Here is a 20,140-nt window from a genome sequence, read left to right on the forward strand (position 1 = left end):
CATGACAAAGTAAAGTAACTGCATTCTAATTTTGTCAAATTGGAAATGCTTAAAAATGCCCATTTAATCTTTGATAAGAGCAAGAAATCCAAAAGAAGAGTAGCAATAGAATGACGTCATTGCAGCTTGGAAACGAAAAACCACAAGTGCCCGTGTGGTCCAAAGGAGGTAACTCTTCCGACTTTATTGTTATCTTAGACCAAACAAGTGTATACATATAAAACTTGTTGTTTACATATAGATATACAATTAAACATAAGTCATAAATGCCACGCAAATAAAAGTAGCAAGAGTATAAACGTGCGTGTGTGTGTGTTTTGACGCATATTACACGTATACCTTGCAAAATAACTGTTGCAATACTTTGGCAAATTATAAAAACTTTATTTACTGGAAACCATCTTTAAGATGCATTATTACAATGCTAATTTATCAGTGAAAATATGTTGCAAGTAAACGAAACGTGAAGCTTATCATACATCGTGCAGAGACATTTTGAAATGAGACTGTTAACTTTACACCGAGTCCAATTTGCAGTTGTGAAATGTTGTTACAATATGTGCATTTCTTTTCTTTTTTTAATCATTAAAACAGCCATTACATTCATTAGATAATTGAAATAAGGAACTTTATTTGACTATATTTGAGTGTAATTTAGTATAGTTCAATACATTTTAGTAATTAGCTGCGATGTCGTAGCCTTAACGTCCACGAAGTTGGGGTACTAATGTTAGTACATGTACTATTTAGTAACTAGATGCACATTTCCTTTTTCATAATTGTTATTATTTTTGATCCCCAAAATTGATTGTGCTGATATAGTGTCTGCAATTTTCCTGAGAAATTCCATATATTGCTGACATGTATAGAGAAGAGAGTTTATTTAAACAGTATTTCACAACATATGTTATTTACTGTTTTTTTTATTAACAGATGTATTTAAGCTTTACGAGTTTTTTTTTTTAATTAAACAAAAGCTTGCCCACTCACCTTGAAATTTAGTAATTAAGTTTAGATCATGTGGACGAACGAATTGTATATAAAGCGTTTGAGACCGGGATATTTATTACAATTCGTCATATGACAGACTCCCGCAAATTAATCCATATCAAAAGACCAGTTAATCCTTGTATCTACCATCACAATCTACCATTTCAGATAATCTGCCCAGAAGTTCTGTTATGTTTATTTGATGTAAAAACCAGAGAAAACAATAGTTTTAACAAGACAGATTTGCCATAACTAGTCTTTACATATGATTAAAAACGTGCTCTAAGAACTGTGACGTTGTGACGATGGCATTGTCCAGAATTCCTTCGAGCAATCTAAAACAGTTCCAGAATAGTATTATAGTCCAAATAATGAGGCACTTTCTAATTTTACTGAACAAATGTTTTCCCTCTCAGTAATATCTAGGTACACCATAAAACACGTATACAGGAATCACAAATTGTGACGGTGGTGGATTCCTGACCGTTGTGGGCCTCCGGAATTTCGTCCTACCATGTCCGCTGCCATGGGTGCATGCACATAAAAAAATAAATACAAATCTAAAAACAAAGATTGAAATCTAATTAATCAATCACGCTCTTTATTCACAGAATACTCTGTGATTTGTAAAGAGTTTCCAAACTTTGTCATGTATATTGCATTGCGTTTTTGCCAAACGAACAGGAACTGCCTTGGCAAACGTGGGGCCCGATTTGGGTCATTTTTGCAAGGACACATGGATTTACGCGCGGGGCCCCTCTGCGAGGACAGCATATGGAAATAAACTTTTGAACAAGTTTTATACGATATTGAACTTAACATTTTCTTCCATCGCTTTCACTTTAAAATTACTTTCTCTCTATAGAAATATTTTTAAAATTACTAACACGCGGTGAACCTGTGAGAGCTTGGCCCGATTTGGCCAAATCGGTCAAATCGGCCTAAGGTCGTCTCTGCATATAAAGCCTTTTCCAGAACGTTTATAACTTATTTTGTGTAATTGGTGTATACATCTTAGATTTGATGTTTTAAGGGTGTACTCGTGCATGACGTGTCTGTACATGTTTTGAGGGTTTGTTAAAGGATGTACATGTGTGTGTGTGTGTGTGTGTGTGTGTGTGTGTGTGTGTGTGTAAGGTAGGTTAATGGATGTATACTTGCATGACGTGTGTGTCCGGAGGGTAGATTAGTGGACGTACACGTGTGGGGTGTCTGGCTGTCTAGATGAGTAGAGGTTTGACTAATGAATGTACTGTAGCGGAAACACCCTCTGCTACACTACCCCGAGTCTCGTTATCTCTGGTTCTTTAGGATAGGTCTTTGTATGTGGAGTGATATCCCGCTGAATCTGTCTGAGGACTTGCGCTCCAGAGTGCGACAGATTTCTACCGCAGCGGATACCATCTTATTCCTAGTTTCTTGTCGCCGGCTGGGTCGCTGAGTCGTCGACTGGGTGTCCTGTGGTCGCCGACTGTGTCTTCGACTGAGTCACTAGGTCGTCGACTGGATCGTCGTCTGGGTCGCCGAGTCGCCAACTGTGTCCCATACTTGGTCTCAGAGTCGCCAACTTGGTCGCAGACTGTGTTGCAGGGTCGTCGATTGTGTCGCTGACTTGGTCGCAGAGTCACTGACTGGGTCGTTGACTGTAAGTAGTATAGTGGGATACTATAGTGTAAATGGAAATCCCTTCAAAATGGTCGTGGGAACGTTTAGGGTCAGTGGGAATTTAACACAGGGAATGTATAGCGACAATGGATTGGTATTGTCTAGGGTCAAAAGGAATTGGAGAGGGGTGACGTCACGGTACTGGATATTGGCAACAATGTTGCAATGGGCTGACATCAATCGGATCAAACATCGGGAAAAACTAGAACGCTTGGCGGCGGGCGGGACTGGTGGGACATATATAAAATCATACAACATACATACATACATACATACATACATACATACATTAACAAGAACTTATGTGGCAAAGAGAATACATATCTTTTTGAGGCATATGAGTGACCCTGAAAAGGGCCTTTGTGTTTCTTCTTCTTATTCTTCTAGTTTCTTCTATTACTCCACTAACTTCTTTTTTTATGCCCTACACTCTTTGTCTTCTTTTTCTTCTCAGTCTTTTCCTCTTCCTGTTTTTCCTTTTACTCCTCCTCGTTCTTCCTCTTTTCATTTTACTCTTCCTTTTTTATTGTTTCATTCCATTCTCTCGTTCTTCTTTTATCCTCATCATCCTCCTTTTCTTTTTTTCCTCCTTTATCTTTCTCTTAACCCTTCCTTTGCCTTCCTTATATTATTTTTCTCCATTTTGAGATGGTGGTGAGAATAACTATAACCATCCTCTAATCTCACCAACATTTCCTCAAGCACGGACGTGAAGGAAAACATCCCTTACATTCACTTCACATATTTTCTACTATCCACACCAACGTACGTGAATGCATATGAACCCCAAATATACTATCCGCACATGGGACGAAGAAACAATAATCACATATATACTATCCACGCACGGGAAGAAGAAAAAACTATTATATAATATCCACAAACCCCAAATCTACTATCCGCACATGGGAAGGAGAAAAAACAAACCCCAAAATCTACTTTCCACACACGAGAAGAAGAAAAAACTATTATATAATGTGGCTTGACGGGTTGGTATGCCGCCAGTTTCGTTGCCCTTGTTGTATTGTTCTGTCTTGGGAAAGTGGAAAAATTCGTACGCTGCTAACAATTGGTATCCCAAGTAGAGAGCTTTGAACAATTCTACGCTGACCCAAGTTCCTGTCATACCGCATTCTTCCTAGGTGTTTTGACAAGCCGGTCTTGATTGCATGTTTCGGCACAAATACGGCACAAGGGAAACATCAGTTTTCCTTGGCAATGGTGAGGTAAAACAGGCTGGTACAAGTCCGTGAGAGGCGAGAATTTACGTTTAATCAATCCTTCGTATTGTCGAATGTTGTCCAGGTCGATGTGTTTGGTCAGCAATTGCGTTTGCCCTGCGAGAAAGTGACAATATTTGCACACGTAAAGATACAGTGAACACTCGTCCAAGTATCTCCTTTCTCCTCGTCGGCTTGGTGCGGCAATCATGTGGCATTTGTCCGTCCTCCATATAATCTGTACCTCGGGTTCCGTGGATCCACCAGCTTGTAACTTTCCCCGATGCGTTTCAACCCTCGATCGGTTTTCAAACGGTGATTGTACTCGTGTTCCCACATTTCCACTATTTGGTATCCTTGCTGTTCTAACTTCAAGCGCCGCTGACAAGTGGCCTTGTAGAAGTCTTCCATAGTCCGTTGTAAAAACTGATTTTTGGTATCACTTTGAGGGTAGCAAAAGGGACATCTGTGAAATAAGCACCCGTTTAACTCGTAATCAATCTTGGGGTTTTCTAAGTCCCAGCCATCCACCGAATACATTCCGATTGTCGGATGTAACGCGTATTGTGATTGGTAAAAAACCTCAATCCTTTTCGATCCGCTCTTCTACTATAAATAAGAGCGGTTCACTTTCATTCCCTTCACCTGCTCTCGTCACAAGACGTGGACTAACGTTCAATCATCTACCTCGTATCATTGATGCCGTTTCGTACGCACTTACCAGTGAATGTCTGATCATCGTGGACAATGATCTAGATCACCGATACGAGCGTTTGGAAAAGAAGAATCTATGTGGAGAGACAAGGTTGTCTGAAGGGAGTCCTCTCGTAGGGAGCAGAAGTCAGAAGAGGTTTGATGAAGAAAAGGAGGCTTATGCGATGACCTCTATGTTAACGGAATGATGTTAACAAAAAAAAAATCCAAAGGCACTTTTCAGGGCCACTCATATGCCTCGAAAAGATATTTATTCTCTTTGCCAGATATGTGTTTGATGTTCGTCAGTCTAGGTATGTATGTATTTTGTGTGTGTTATATATGTCTATGTCCCTCCTGTCTCGTCCCCCGCCAAGCGTTCTTTTTTTTTTACCGCTGTTTGATCCGATTGATGTCAGCCCATTGCAACATTGTTGCCATTCTTCCAGTACCGTGACGTCACCCTCTCCGATTCCTGTTGACAATAGATAGTCCCAATCCATTGTCACTATACATTCCCTATGTTAAATTCCCATTGATCCAGGAGTATTCCACCCATGTTAAATTCTCATAGACCATAAATGTTCCCACGACCTTTTTGATTTTGATTTCCATTGGCCCTATAGTATCCCACTCTACTACTACTGTATCGCAGACTTGGTCGCAGAGTCGCCGCTGTGTCGTTGACTTGGTCGCAGAGTTGCCAGCTGGGTCGAAGAATTAGTTGTCGACAAGGTCGTGGTCGCGCGTTGTTACCCGATAAAGACCGGCAGGGAGAGACGAACATTGCGAAATGATGAGAAAAGATATATCTTCAATTAAAATGTGAATGTGTTTTCCGCGTTTCTTGGACGAGCCGTATAACGCCCGTGTCATGACCGAAGAAAGACCTTGTCCCTAGGCTTGATCGATTCCCCGGCCTGGCCCTTTCGTACCCGGCGAACTAACACCAAATGTGCTCACTCCGGCGGGTGGTTATACTGCTTCACTTAAAATGGGACGTCTTCGCACTATACCGCTTCATAACACACCACCGTAGCAGCCAGAGCTAGTACGTATCTATACCATGTTGAATCATGTGACCCAAAATTAAGACGCTGAATGGCACTACAAAGCCCACTAACATTTAAATATCAGAAAATAAACTTTAACGAAATGAAAATTACGTTAACGAAACGAGAATTACTGTCCATAGGCTTTTCTCGTTACAGTACACATGCAGGACATGTGCGTGTATGTGTGTGGAGGGTAGTTGAATTGATTTATACATGCATGACGTGTATGTCTGGGGTGTAGGATAATGGATGTAAACATGCATGACGTGAGTAGCGTCACAATAAGCGGTAGTACTAGTAGTAAAGACGGGGTGGGGTGGGGTTAAATGGTAACATTGTTAGAAGTGGCTGACCTCAGCTGGTTTTTATATAGTAACATTGTTCGAGTCAACCTTAATATGCGCCACTATAGGTATTTACGGGAAATCGTATATTAAAATGTTCCATATGTTTAACATGGGACTGATCTTATAGTATCAAAGTTTATACACTCAGGCCGCTGAAATGAATAGCTTCAAACGGGAAGTTAACATTACTTTATAGGCTTGAGACCAAACCGCTATCTTCATGTAAGCATATGGAGTCTACTATAGCCTGTATCGGGAATTGGAGTCCACTATAGCCTGTATCGGGAATCCTAATGATACATATTTTTTAGTTATCTAGAATCCAACACAAGGCTTTACAATTCAACACACCACTGATACATTTGAGGCCATTTATTGTCTCCTGTATGAAACGCTATGCAGTGTAAGAATTTATGGCCTCAAACATAAATGCTAATGTTAAATGTTTGATCTAAAATCCAGCAAACACTACATGTACTGTCCAACACCCGTGTTTTGGTTACTATCCAAATACACACGTGTCATATCCCCAGTATTTGGTCTAATACGGTAAAAAAGTGGGCATTTAAATTCTGAACGACTTACGAGCCCCCAGTCAGCAATGCTGACAGCATAAATATATGAAATTCTTGTAAAATATATAACAATTTCATCAATATTAATAATATAATTATTGAAGTAATTTCTGGATATAAATCTTCCATTTACATTTCACTCATAAATTAATACATGCATTTCTTTATTTCTTTACAGGATAGTTAACAGGACCGGCCTTAGACCGATTGGACCAATTTGGCCCAATGGGGCCATGCGCTCACAGGGGCCCCACGCCTTAGTAATTTTAAAAATATATCCTTAGAGAGAAAGTAATTTTAAAGCGATGGAAGAAAATTTTAAGTTAACTATCATATACAACTTGTTTAAAAGTTTCTTTCCAAATGCCGTGCTCACAGGGGGCCCCGTGCGTAAATCCTACTGAAATGATCCAAATTGGGCCCTGCGATTGATAAGACCGTTCCTGATAGTTAACGAACCTCTTTTCAGTGAGTAGTCTATTGCACTTATCTGCATTCGTTTCTCTCTTCTATTCTCGCTTCTTCCCTCCTGAGCCGCTTCTCATCCTATTTCTCCATCGTTCTGCACCTTTTCTCTGCTACTTTTTGTACTGTTTCTTTCTGTACTAATTCTTGTACTTTCTTCTTACTTCTCTTGGGAGTTCATTGCACCCTGGGGGCTTCCCATATAAACTATAAGAGTAGTATAGTGGGACACCCTACGGACAATGGAAATCACAGTCAGAAAGGTCGTGGGAACGTTTACGGGCAAGGTTTTACAGACCACCACCCCGGGAACGTTTACGGACAATGGGAATTTAACATGGGTAATGCTGGGACTGTATACGGACAAGGGAAGTGGGGTTTTTGTATAGGGACAATAAGAATGAAACAGGTACTGAACATTGGTAACATTGTGGCAAGGGGCTGACCTCAATCGGACCAAACAGCGGGAATAAAAGCTAGAACGCTTGGCGGGACATAGACATATATAACACATATAATATACAACATACAGACATAGATTGATGAACATCTATCACACAAACAACTATACAACCGACTAAAATAATTTTGGCAAGAAAGTAAATCTTGTCGTAGCATATGAGCGGCCCTGAAAAGGGCTTTTGGGTTTCTTCTTTTTTCTTCTAATTTCTTCTGTTCTTTCACCAGCTTCTTATTTTTTGTCCTACACGTTTTGTTTTCTTCTTCTCATTCTTTTCCTCCTCCTGTTTCTCCTTCTCCTCTTTTTTCTTCCTCTTCTCATTTTCTTCTTCTTTTTCTATTGTTTTCGTTCTAGGCTCTCATTCTTCTTCTATCCTCTTCATCCTCTTTGTCCTCTTTTTCTTGTTTCATCACTTCGCATAGTTCTTCTTTAGACTTTCTAAAATTATTTATTTCCATCTTGATTTTATGGGGACTGTAAGAATAGTGATCCTCATCCAATTTGACCAGCATCTCTTCTATTATCCCCAAATTGTCCACCACTTCCTGTAACTTCATTTTATCAGTGGCATTAGAAGCCATCTTCTTTAAGTATTCCATAGAATGGCGCGAATGACGGACGCTTGACTTTATATTTGTCAAGCACGGAAGTGGAGGAAATATCCCTTACATTCACTTCACATATTATCTACTATCCACACAGAAGAGAAGGGCAAAAACCATAATATCCGCTTTGCACACAAGCTTACGCTAACATATACAAACCCAAAATATACTATTAAAACCTCCAAATATACAATCCACACACGGGAAGAAGAAAAAACTATTATATATAATCTACTAACCCCAAAGTATACTATCAAACCCCAATTATACTATCAACACAGAAGGGAGGGAAAACAAACCCAAAATATACTATTTACACACGGGAAGGAGAAAAAAAACCTAATTATACTATCAACACAGAAGGGAGGGAAAACAAACCCCAGTATCTACTATCCACACAAACGTACGTGCACTCATACAAGCACAAAATCTACTATCCACACAAACGTACACGCACTCATGCAAACATAATATCTACTATCCACACAAACGTACACGCACTCATACAAACCCCAAAATCTAATATTCACACAAACGTACGCGAACACATAAAAACACAGACACATAATAGGAAATGGAGTGAGTGTTTATAATCACACTACTCCATATTCATACTAACTGGCAACTAAAATAACCTCTTTTATAGAGATTTGGGTAGCCCTGAGAAGGGAAGTTGTTTTGAACTCCAGATGCACCTGGTTCATGGTGACACCTCCCAGGCCGGGCACAGCAGACACAACGCTTTCTCCAACGTTGTCCCAATTGACTGTAGCTGCTGGGAGAGTGGAGGCAGCTTGAATGGCATCGTCATTCCAAGCTTCAGTTTGCGGGACCCTGAAGACTTCCATCATCCTATTCTGCAGCCTTGGATGCTGCCTCCTTACCTTCTTCGGACGCTGACGCTCCCGCTCTTGCCTCTATATTTCTTGGTCCCAATTCTCTATTTGTGGGACCATGGGTCTTGTGCTGGTAGTGGCTTTGGTGCTTGTCTCTGTGGAGGTGTCCTCACCATCGGCTTAACTTCACAGCTCTGTCTTAGCACCAGGTGAGGCAGGATAATTTCTTTCTTTTCTTTCTGATCTTCTTTCTTTTTCTTCTCCTCCTCTTCTTCAAGCCTGGCACGTTCCTGGATTGCCTCCATGGCCAGTTCATCCAGGAGGTGCCTGGCATATTCCAGGTGCATCTGGAGCTCAAGAAGCTTGGTGAGTCTGCTCCTCTTCTTTCAGTTGATGAATCAACGACGGGTAGCCAGACTGACGAATGCTTCCTTTATATTTGTCAAGCGACGACGTGAAGGAAAACATGCCCTGTTACCAAAACTTACAAGACCCATATTATCATAAAAAAACAGGGAACGCGCGGACATAGAAGAAACACTCACTCACGTTTTTAATTACAAATACTAACTACAAACAAAAACACGCAGACTATACTTTGACAAATTACGGAAACGAAGTGCTTATAGACACACTTCTATTTTTTGACATATAAAAAAAAATGAAGTGATTATAGACATACTCCTAATTTTTGTTCTTTTTACTAACATATAATTGGCAAATGAACTAGTATGTCTTTTCTAGAGTATTGGGGTAGCTCTGAAAAGGGCTGTTTTGTGGACGGGGAGTTATGGCATTCTTTTATCGTCTAAGACTGCGTCCTCGTCTAGCGGCAGGCTTTTCAACAGGATAAGGTCAGCTTCTTCGGAAAGAGAAAGAGAACTCTTTCGTGTCTACACGACAGTGGAAAAATCCTCTGGTTCCTGCTGTTGCTGCTGCTATCTCTACTTCTGAAGTCTGCACTTCTCCGTCTATTCTTCTTTCTCCTTCTTGATTTCCTCGCTGAAGAGCTCTTCTATCAGGTCTTCTGTCACATTCAACATTCTGACATTCTCTATCTCCTCAGGTTTGGGTTTCAGATTTTGCCTGAGACGATGTAAATTCACGTAAGCTTCTTTCAGCTTGGCTAGTCTTGAACACATTTTCATAGGAGGATGAGTCGGCAATGGATAGTCGGACTGAACTGACTGAATTTGACTTATGGTCGCTTTCGCCCAGTCGGGCATGCGTGACCCGTTAATTCCTACACCGTAGGTTCTTTAGTTATTAGCACGGGGTATCAAAAACCTCAGCCCCGTGCGCTTTAATGTCAGCACCGCTCACTCGTTAATTTGGTCCGGGCCTGGCAGCGGAGGAAAGTAAAGGAAGAGAGCCCCCAAGATTCCAAAGCGTAAACTTCTCATCCATTGATATTATTTTGGTCCCTCTTTTGAAATATAATTTCGTCTTGCCGGAAGTTTGAATCAGTGTTTATTGATTCTCTGTGCTCTGTACGGTTCCCTAACTATATTTGATATACGTGTCCCGACGGTATGTTGAGTTATAATTACTATAATGGGCATAGTTTTATAGTTTAGGTCTTGTATATGTCATGTGCCCTATTAGTTAATATAAATTAAATATAATGAAATTTTTATTTAAAAAAAATTAATATCTCTGTTACTTATCGTATTGTTTATTTATGCGAATCCCTATGCAACCGATAGGCGTACGAGAGGCAGTTGTCCTTTAACAATCGATGTTGGGTCTGAGTCTGCGCATAGGCAGAAGCAAGCCCTATGTAGACTGATATATCGCGTCCTTCGTAGATTGTTTCGTTTCCCCTGCCCCATTGCCAAGGCTCTAGATGGCACAGCGTTCTCCCATATTATATTTTGGAGCAGAAAGCCACTGTTTGATTTACATGAATTCCTGATTAAGTATACAATTTTGTTATATAGAGTCTTTTACTAGTGCGTTGCTACCTTAACCTTATTTTCATTTAATTATATCCAGGTATTAGGAAGTAATTCAGGCTTTTATTATTCTAATGTGTTGTCTACAGTCTGGATATGATTAATTAGAGGGTATGGGGTATAGGGTGATCGAGTCATTAATTATATTTTATCTATTTTACCTATATCTGAGAGGTAATTGACATTGTTTTGGAAATTTGAGTTTTCGTTGATGATTTTAGGCATCAAAAATTCCGGATAAGTACTTTGAGAGCCTATATTTTCTTGTTTTGTTTTCTGGAATAATTTTCTTTGTTTTACATAATGAGTGCATACACTGAAGACATGTTGTAGGTCTTCTATTTGGGGGCAGTGGGGGCAGCAATTTCCCTTTAAATTATTGGTTGGTAGGTATTTATCAAAGCTATCTGCTAGGAGGGTTTTTTCTGTCTCGATCCTATTTATTGTCCTCAGGTTTTTCATATTTTTATGTTTTGGGTTGGTGATGTTTCTACCTGTTTGTCTTTGTATAAGTTATAGCGTTCTTCCTCTTGAGGTTTTGTTCCGCATAGTTTGCCATTTTTCATCAATTTTCCTCCTGATTTGGCTGTATATTTCCAGTATACTATAGCTGATTTCTATGATTTCTTGTTTTTGTAATTTTGTTTTTGCTTCTTTGTAAGCTCTTTAGTTTCATGGTGTGTCTATGTGGGATGGAATCCACATGAATTCCACTACTTGTTTGTTTTGATTAAGTTTTTTAAGTAGTAGAAATGTGTCGATTAGGAAGTTTGATCTACTTTGGGATTTACCTGACTCTAAGGTTCTTAACACGCTTAAGGAGCCTCTCATTATGACTGCTTTTGGGTTTTTGTCGTCGGTTATCCATCTGAGGGCTTCAATAACTGCCCAGAATACCACAGTGTATATTGAGCAGTGATTTGGTAATCTTTTTACTAATACAACGTTTGTTCCTTGTATGTAGACTGCTCCTGCAATTCTGTTTACTTCAGTTGATTTTGACCCAGCTGTATAGATTTTAGTGTGATCTTTATATTTATTTTCTACTGTATCGACTATTTCCGTTTTCATTTTCAGTGCTTCAATTTGATTTTGACCCAGCTGTATAGATTTTAGTGTGATCTTTATATTTATTTTCTAGTGTATCGACTATTTCCGTTTTCATTTTCAGTGCTTCAAGGGTTAAGGCCTCAAAATTAATTGTTGGTGCCTTCCATGCCCATGGGGTTGGGTCAGACTGACTGACTGACCATTTGAATGAACGTCATTTGCGCCCGACAGGGCATGTACGACGAGTTTATGCCAGCAAGCTGACTTATTAATTAATCCCGGGGGAAGGAATTAGTCTCTTATCCCCCAGGCATATATTTGTTCACAAAACTCTGATTAATTAGGCCGGCAGGACTTGAGACTAATAAGTCCCATACCACCTGATTGAGTGGGACTAATAAGTCCCATACCACCTGATTGAGTGGGACTAATAAGTCCCATACCACCGTCATGAGTGGGAATGGACCCAGCACACACTAATGTTCAAGACGATTTTAAGTCTGCCACAACTGAGCAGGGGTGTCGACCAGGGCAGTATATGACGCCATTAGCGATTGGTCGCCACTATGACGTCACATCGGGACACCAAGCTTTAGACGGTTGGAGATTGTTCCACATCTCCGTCCATTTACGAATGTCCGAGAGAAGCAGGAGGCAAGGGACTCGGCACGCCGGCCATGGATGGTGTGTACTCCCAGAAAAGCAAGCTCGTACTTATTTCAAATCTTGTCCCGTTATATAAATTGACAATAAAATGCCAATAATGTGTAAGCCACCTGTGCAATTGTTCAAATCGACTAAGTCAGAAATTTCGAAAATGATTCATCCTAAAGTTGGAATTAATTGTACAGAGTGTACATTCGATATACTAATTAAATACCAATAGTTTGTATCACGCATAAGAGAAAATAGGAGAATAAGACTTTTGATGGCGGTAACGAAACAAAGCAAATTAGGTTTTTAAAAAAATAGATATTATCAAATAGGTTCTCTAGCCAAAATGAGAACCATGAGTATTCGACCAAGCAACTTTGAAAGTAACTCGGCTATACATCTCGAGTTTCAGGAATGTCACAGCTTGTTCGAATATGGTCTCCACTGGCACACGGTCTGGCAGGTTCTTCACTTGTGGGCAGCACTGAACTTAAGTGGCCTCTTCAAATAAAGTCTGCCATCTATTCCCAGTCCTGATACTTTTCAGTCACAGCGTTAATACTGTGCTAATAACGCCGTCCACCACATAAAGTCTCAGCTCTTTTGTCTGTAGACCCGACGAGGTAAGTAAACAGGTTTCCTTGAGCAGCTTGCACATGTACACTGCAACGCGCTCTTTTCTGCTATTTTAATGGTTAGTCATGACCACGTGTAGCACGCTTTGCCACTCCTATCTCTTCCTCTTTAGAACGATGGTCGGTGCTCCGGTTAATTTCTTTAGAAATCTCCTAGGGTGATCCTACACTATTGCCGGCTGTTCCGGGGAAACAATTAGTCCATGTTTGGCTGGTGGCTCATCATTATCCCAAATCGTCATGGTAATCTCCTAGCCACCAAGCGGACGACAAGACACAGTGCTCCACGATGTTGCCTGGTTGACGTCCTCTTCGTGGAATGAAGGTCAGACTGTCAGTCAGTCATTTTAATTAAAGACATTTGCGCCCATATGGACATTTACGACTAGTTAGTGCCCCGTTTGGGGCTAATTGGTTTTGTCGAGGGGTTAAGGAATGGTGCCACTTCCCCCAACGCATTAAAGCACTTAGAAAGTGCTATCTGATTAGTCCGATTTCGAGACATCATGCTATTTGATTAGACCGATTTCGAAACATTGATGTCTCACGGGACTCATGGTGAGTGGGAATGGCCCACGCACACTCACTTATGTAGCACATGTCTGGTAGTGGCAAAGGTATGTAGGACTGAGTGGAAGGGATGCGTCTTACATCCGGGATCGTTCTTTTGTTCCCCAGTTTCCGAATAGTAAATGGCGTCGTTTTGCCGTATTTGTAATTTGGAAAATCATTATTTGTGCCGTTTGTAGGATAAGATAGAGATGACATGATGAATCTTATAGTCTATTTTAGGGACATTTTATTTAGTCTGATGATATGCAGGGTTCTTACTCTAATAATTATTTTTTCCGCCTTGTGCTGAGGGCTTGATGGCTGGGGTTTAGGCACATTATAATTCTACATTTTGGGGATATGTTACCTAATTATGTATATTTGGTATCATATTATGTAGGTGGTCCTGATGGCTTTGGCTTTTTAGCCACCTTATAGTTCTAATGTTTAGGTTCTTACTTTAAGTTTTAACAATTTTATTAGTCAAATCGTTGCAGCATTGTTCAGCGGGTCCTGATGGCGGGGGTTTAAGCCACCTTATATTGTCTAGGTTTATTGGTCAGTTTTAACTCGTATATTTTAAATGATTCAGCATGCCTTGAGTGGGAGGTGAGAGCAGATAGATGTTATTAGTATAAGTATTGATGTTTAAATTGGTTACCAATCACCTATTGCGTTGCTTAACGGGTTATACATCCGTACAACCCAGGGTACTGTAGTGGGTGATAGTTGCTGGTGCAGCATCAGTCCGCACTTGGTGGTACACACCCCTACTTGGGCGGTAAACCGTTTACTACCTTCGCACCCACTTCCCCACCTGTTTCAACGCCTGAAACCCGCGGTTGAGCGTTTGGGCTGAATAAGTGGTTATTATGTAGGAATATAGGATTTATGATATGGCAAACCGGTCTGAATATGATGGGCAATTTTATCAGTCTCCCTGAGGAAGATCAGCATAGCCTCATTTGTTTGACTGGGGTTATGATTATTGTGATATAGTAGTTTGGGATAGGTACACGATGAGCCAATTTTCTTTAGCGTGGTATTCTTTTCCCTTTGTTCTCCATATCTAGGGTATATGTTGAATACATTCCGGAGGTCTTCATCATCAGGACATATTTCCCCATACTACCTGCAAATATGGTTTTTCCTGTTTTAATTCCGTTCATGATCCGGTGATGGTGATAGGTGTTAGTTGTAGGTGCTTTGATCTTGCGACTCACTTTTTTTTGTATCGAGTACAGCGTGCGTCCTTTGGGGCATGTATCTCATTCGATTTGCCATTTAGAGGCGACTTTTTTTTTTATATCATACTGTATAATTCTAGGACGCTGTAATCGATTCGGGCCGGTTTTGGTTCGTTGAGTTGGTTCTTTGCTGCTAGGTCGGCCCTGTCACTGTCTGGGATGTTTATATGGGACGGGACCCACATGAATTCTACAATTTGGTCTTGTTTTCCATGTTGTTAAGTAACATAACACGTTTGTTTCTTTTAGGACGTTTTCATACCCCTTTGAATTGCCTGTTTCCAAGGTTTTTAGCACACTAAGTGAATCGCGTATTATTAATGTTTTTTAGAATTTATGTTGGTATGGTGTCTTCACTGCTTCAAATATGGCCCAAAATTCTAATGTGTATATTGAACCATTATCCGGCAATGTGCTTCCTATTTCCTTATTCAATTCCGGGATAGTGATTGCTGCAGCAGTTCTGTCTGGGTTGTTTGATTTTGATCCATCTGTGTATATTTTGACGAATTCATTATAAGAATTGTCTAATATAGTCAGTATCTTTTATCTTTTTTCTAATGGTTGTTCTTCTTTCGATCCGAAAGTTATTGATATTAGGTTTTATCCTTGTCCGTAGAGTGGGGTTTGGATATGGTGTTTGTTCTGCACGAAGGCAGTCGAGTTGTAGTTCTTTACATAATGAGTGAATCTTTTCCTGGATGGTGGGAAGGGGACGAGTCTCTGGCTAAATGGTATGTTGCATTTGTTAATGATGTTCCTTGTGGGATGGCTTGGGTTGTGTATGGAGATTCTGGCTGCATATCTTAATGTTAATTATTCTCTTCTTAATGTTAAGGATGTTTCGCCTGTAAGGATCTGTAGTTCTTCTCTAGAGGTATTTTTGAGTGTGCCCGTACATATGCGCAGAGCTTTAGCTTGGATTATCTCAAGGGTTTGAGGATTGATTGCTTGGCAGTGGAGTAGATCTGGCATCCATAATCCAGCATGGATCTAATTAAGGCCCTGTAGAGTGTTACAAACATGTCTTGGTCTGCACCCCATTGTAGACCTTTGATGTTTTTCAGGAGGTATAGGTCTCCATTACATTTTCATACTAATTCGGTGATGTGATGTTTCCATGAGAGGTGCTAGTCGTGATACATACCTAAAAATTTACAACTTTTTCAAATTTGATTAGTTCGCCTTGAATGTATAGGTTAGGGGGTATTATAATGTGCCCATTATTGGGGGGAGGGAGAGAATAGTACTCCAGTTGCTTTTCATTTTGATAGTTTGAACCCCCATTTGTCAGCCTATTTGCCAATGTTAGTTAAATTGGCTTTCAGTTCAGTAATTAGCTGTTGGCTGCGTGGGTTTCCCGCTTTCCATATACCACTGTCGTCAGCAAATTGTGATACATCGATTTTACTGAGGTCAACAGAGCGTTCTAGGTCGTTTATCACGATATTAAATAGGGTCGGGCTTAAGACACTTCCTTGTGGGTGCCATTCTCTAGCACATATTCTTCTGAATATTGAGCACCTATTCTTGTTCTGATATGTCTGTCTTTTAAGAAGTTTTAGATCCATTTATGGATGTGACCGTTGATTCCATAGTGATTCAATTTGGCGATAAGACCATCAATCCAAACTAGATCGAAGGCTTTTTCAAGGTCTAGGAAGATAGCTTTGAGATGTCGATCGCTTTTTCGTTTAGCATTGAAAGCCTTATTATTTGGTCCAGGGTGAATCTTTTATTGCGGAAGCCACTTTGATTTTGTGAGAGAAGATTGTTGCTTTCAAGGTGATGTTTGAGTCTGTTGGTTATCATTGTCTCCAACACCTTGCATACAGTATCGGTGAGGGAGATTGGTCTGTAAGAGGATAGTTCTGTGGGGTCCTTACCAACTTTTGGGATCGGGATAACTATAGCCTATTTCCATTTTTTTGGGAATTTGTCCTGTCTACCATGATTGATTAAATATCGGTTGGTATGTTCTTATATAGTTCATATCCTAGATTGTCATCTCCTGGAGAGGTGGATTTCTTATTTCTAAGGGCTGATCACCATTCATCTAAGGTGAAAAGGTCGTTTAGAGAAGACATCCTGGAGTCTAGGTAGGTAAAGAGGTAGGGATATTTACACTCTATTTTGCACTGTGTGCTTTGAATTGAGCTGTATGGTTATCGTTCTTGCTCATTCCGGCGAAATGTTTTGCTAGATGTTCTGCTTTTTCTTGATTAGTTGATGCACTCTAGATATTTGGAATACTGTTACGATTGTTGTTATTCGTTGCTATTATTTTGTTACAACTTGTTTTAAATTGCATTGCTTGATTTCAAGGGTAGAGCAATATTATTGCCAAGGTGTTTCCTTTGCTCTTTTGATAATAGTTTTTGCCTGTTTTTCTTTTGCTTTGTAGTCTGTTGATTGTCCTGTATGGCGAAATGTATTGAGGGCTTTCTTTTTCTCCTTGATTATATTTTTGCAGTCGTCATTCCACCATGGGATGGGTTGTTTTGTATTTGGAGTGATCCAGTAATGGATATGCTAGGAGTGGCAGCTGCATTTATCAGTTCAATGATTTTGTTTTTGTAGTTTTTGTCGTTGTCGTCTTCCCGTACGTTGGCTATAGTTATGCAGGAAGTAAGGAAGTGAATGTATGCCAGTTGGCTTTGTGGAGTCTCCATTTGGGTACTTTTGAGGAAGTGGCAACTGGATTGGTAAGGTTTAGCGTAATAAGTATGGGGAAATGGTCGCTACCTAACGTGGAGTCTCTATCTACTTCCCAATTAGTCATAGATGCTAATTTGGGTGTGCAAATTTTTAGGTCAATTTTTGATAGTGACCCGTCCTCAGATGAAATTCTGGTTTTAGTACCATCATTTAATATGACCAGATTGTTGTTAAGGACCATTTCTTCAATCAATAAGTGTCTCTTGTTTTTGGTGTTTTCCTCCCCATCTTTTACTATGTGCATTGAAGTCACCACATATCACATATTCACTCGTTGTGCTGATTAATTGGGCATAGTTAAGAGGGGAGATGCCACGTGGCCTACCAGGGTCATATATTTTTGAAAATTTCAAACGAAAATTGCCCACTGTGGATGAGTATCGATTGATACTCAAGAGCTGTGGGATTGTCAAGGTCATTTGTAGTTATAGTGTTGTTCGGATGTTGTATTTGGGAGTGTGCCGCTGACAAAGATGGATAAACCATCACTTTTTCTCATTATCTCTCATAGTGAATTTACTGGTGGAAAAACCTGTTGTTTTTTTGTGTATATTTTTCAAATTTTGGTGAATGAACGTTTCTTGGATAACTATCAAATCTGGCTTGAGTTTGGATTGTTGGAGTTTGATCATTAGTTCTGGTTTGTTGATGTTTAATTTCCTGCTATTTTATTGCCAGATTATTAGTTTGTTTTCTTCTGGTTTCATCCATTTTCATGATGTTGTAATTAATATATTTTAATAGATTCTAATGGTCAAATTAGTGTGTGGTTTCGAGATGTTTCAGTAATATGTCAGATAGTAATTTAAAGAATGGGATACAAGGTATCTGGTGGTTCTGAGAGAGAGTCGTAATTCCATCCAGGGGGTCTTTTAGGTAGTTCATAATAGTGGTATGTGAGAAGACCTCGGAGGGGCGTGCACTTGTATTATCTGCATTGTTTGTGCTCTTGTTACTTGCATTGCTCGGCATTGATTTATCTGCATTCTCTTTTTGGTTTGATTGCGAACCTCCCGAATGAAGGTCGATATATCAGGGTTGGTTGATTTGATGATGTTACCATTAACATTGCTTTCATTTTTAATGGGTATTTCACCTGTTTTTTAATATCGTTTGAGGGCAAGGGGTTGGTCCTTTTGTCAGCTGGTTTGTTAGGTTGGGTTGGGTTGGTAGGGGCGGACTTAGGATTAGGGATAACAGATATTTGTGGCGCTGGCTCCTTGTCCTGCGTGATATTTTTCAATTGCGTTGAGGCTTTTGCTTTTGTGTATAGCAATTTATATCCCGTCATAAGTTTAATAATTTCTTCTTCTCTCCTGGTGTATGGGCAGTCCTTGGAAATGGAGTGATGGGGTCCGTTGCAATTTGCACACTTCTGGCCTATGTATGTGTATTTGATGCTGCGGCTGCCGCAACGGCAATCACAAAGTTTTTTGTTCTTGCACTTGCTGGTGTGATGTCCCCATGCCTTGCAATTACTGCAGAAGCGAGGCTTATTTATGTATTTAAGGAGTGGATAAGAGTAGCCATCGAAGTAGACGAGCAGTGGTGGGATTGAGTAGAATTCCAGTAGTATTTTGTTGGTCAGTCGTCTGTGACTTGACTTGAACCTGGAAGCCCTGGATATATCATCTCCTTGGGTTATTAACTCTATGGCTAGCTCGTTATTTTTTAAGTATTAAATTTTCCTATCTTAGTTAATTCCAAATGCACAAAATGTGTATTAATTCTTTAAATCAAAAGAAATTTAGGTCTAAGAGACGTTTGACTAAACGAGGAGGAAGTCCTTTCGTTTTCTTTCCATTGGGGTTAGAAGAGGGATGGCTTCTGTGGGGTGACATCTTTGAGTGTTCAGGAGCACAAAAACACTGGTTCCCAATGTTTGCCTCAGGTCTTTTTTATACTGGAATGCGTCGCCACTGATTGTCTTTACGTCGTATCAACTTGATGACAGGTATCACACGTAGTGGAGGGGTTCGCAACGGACTAAATCGAGACAGTTCTTGACTGGACAAATCCAGTAAACTCTGTAGCATGCCTGATCTCTCTTGAACTTTCATTTTGGGAGCAGGTGCTTTGTGAGCATCTGCCACGGCAGCTAAAGAGGAAGATGGTGTCACCGCTGGAGGAGAAGTTTTGTAAGACGAGGGTTTCCATTGTTTCATCCAATTATGAAGAACGGGTGTCAAATTGGGTTTAGCTGACATCACCAGCAACGGAGAAGTGGAAGAGCCTGAGGCTACTGGAGACGCGGTTATCGTCGCTGAAGGTCGTGGTTTGCGAATGTAAGGTTGCGTCCTGGGCAAAGCGTCTCTCTTGCGAGTAGAAGCTGTTTTGTGGGGGCTTTTCTTTTTCTAGGGACTTTTTTTCTTTTTCTGTGGGTTTTTCTTTTTCTGGGACTGTGACATCTCTGCTCTT

This window comes from Sinohyriopsis cumingii, chromosome 4 (genome assembly GCF_028554795.1).
Source record: "Sinohyriopsis cumingii isolate HCF-2022 chromosome 4, ASM2855479v2, whole genome shotgun sequence".
In the NCBI taxonomy this organism is placed as follows: Eukaryota; Metazoa; Mollusca; class Bivalvia; order Unionida; family Unionidae; genus Sinohyriopsis; species Sinohyriopsis cumingii.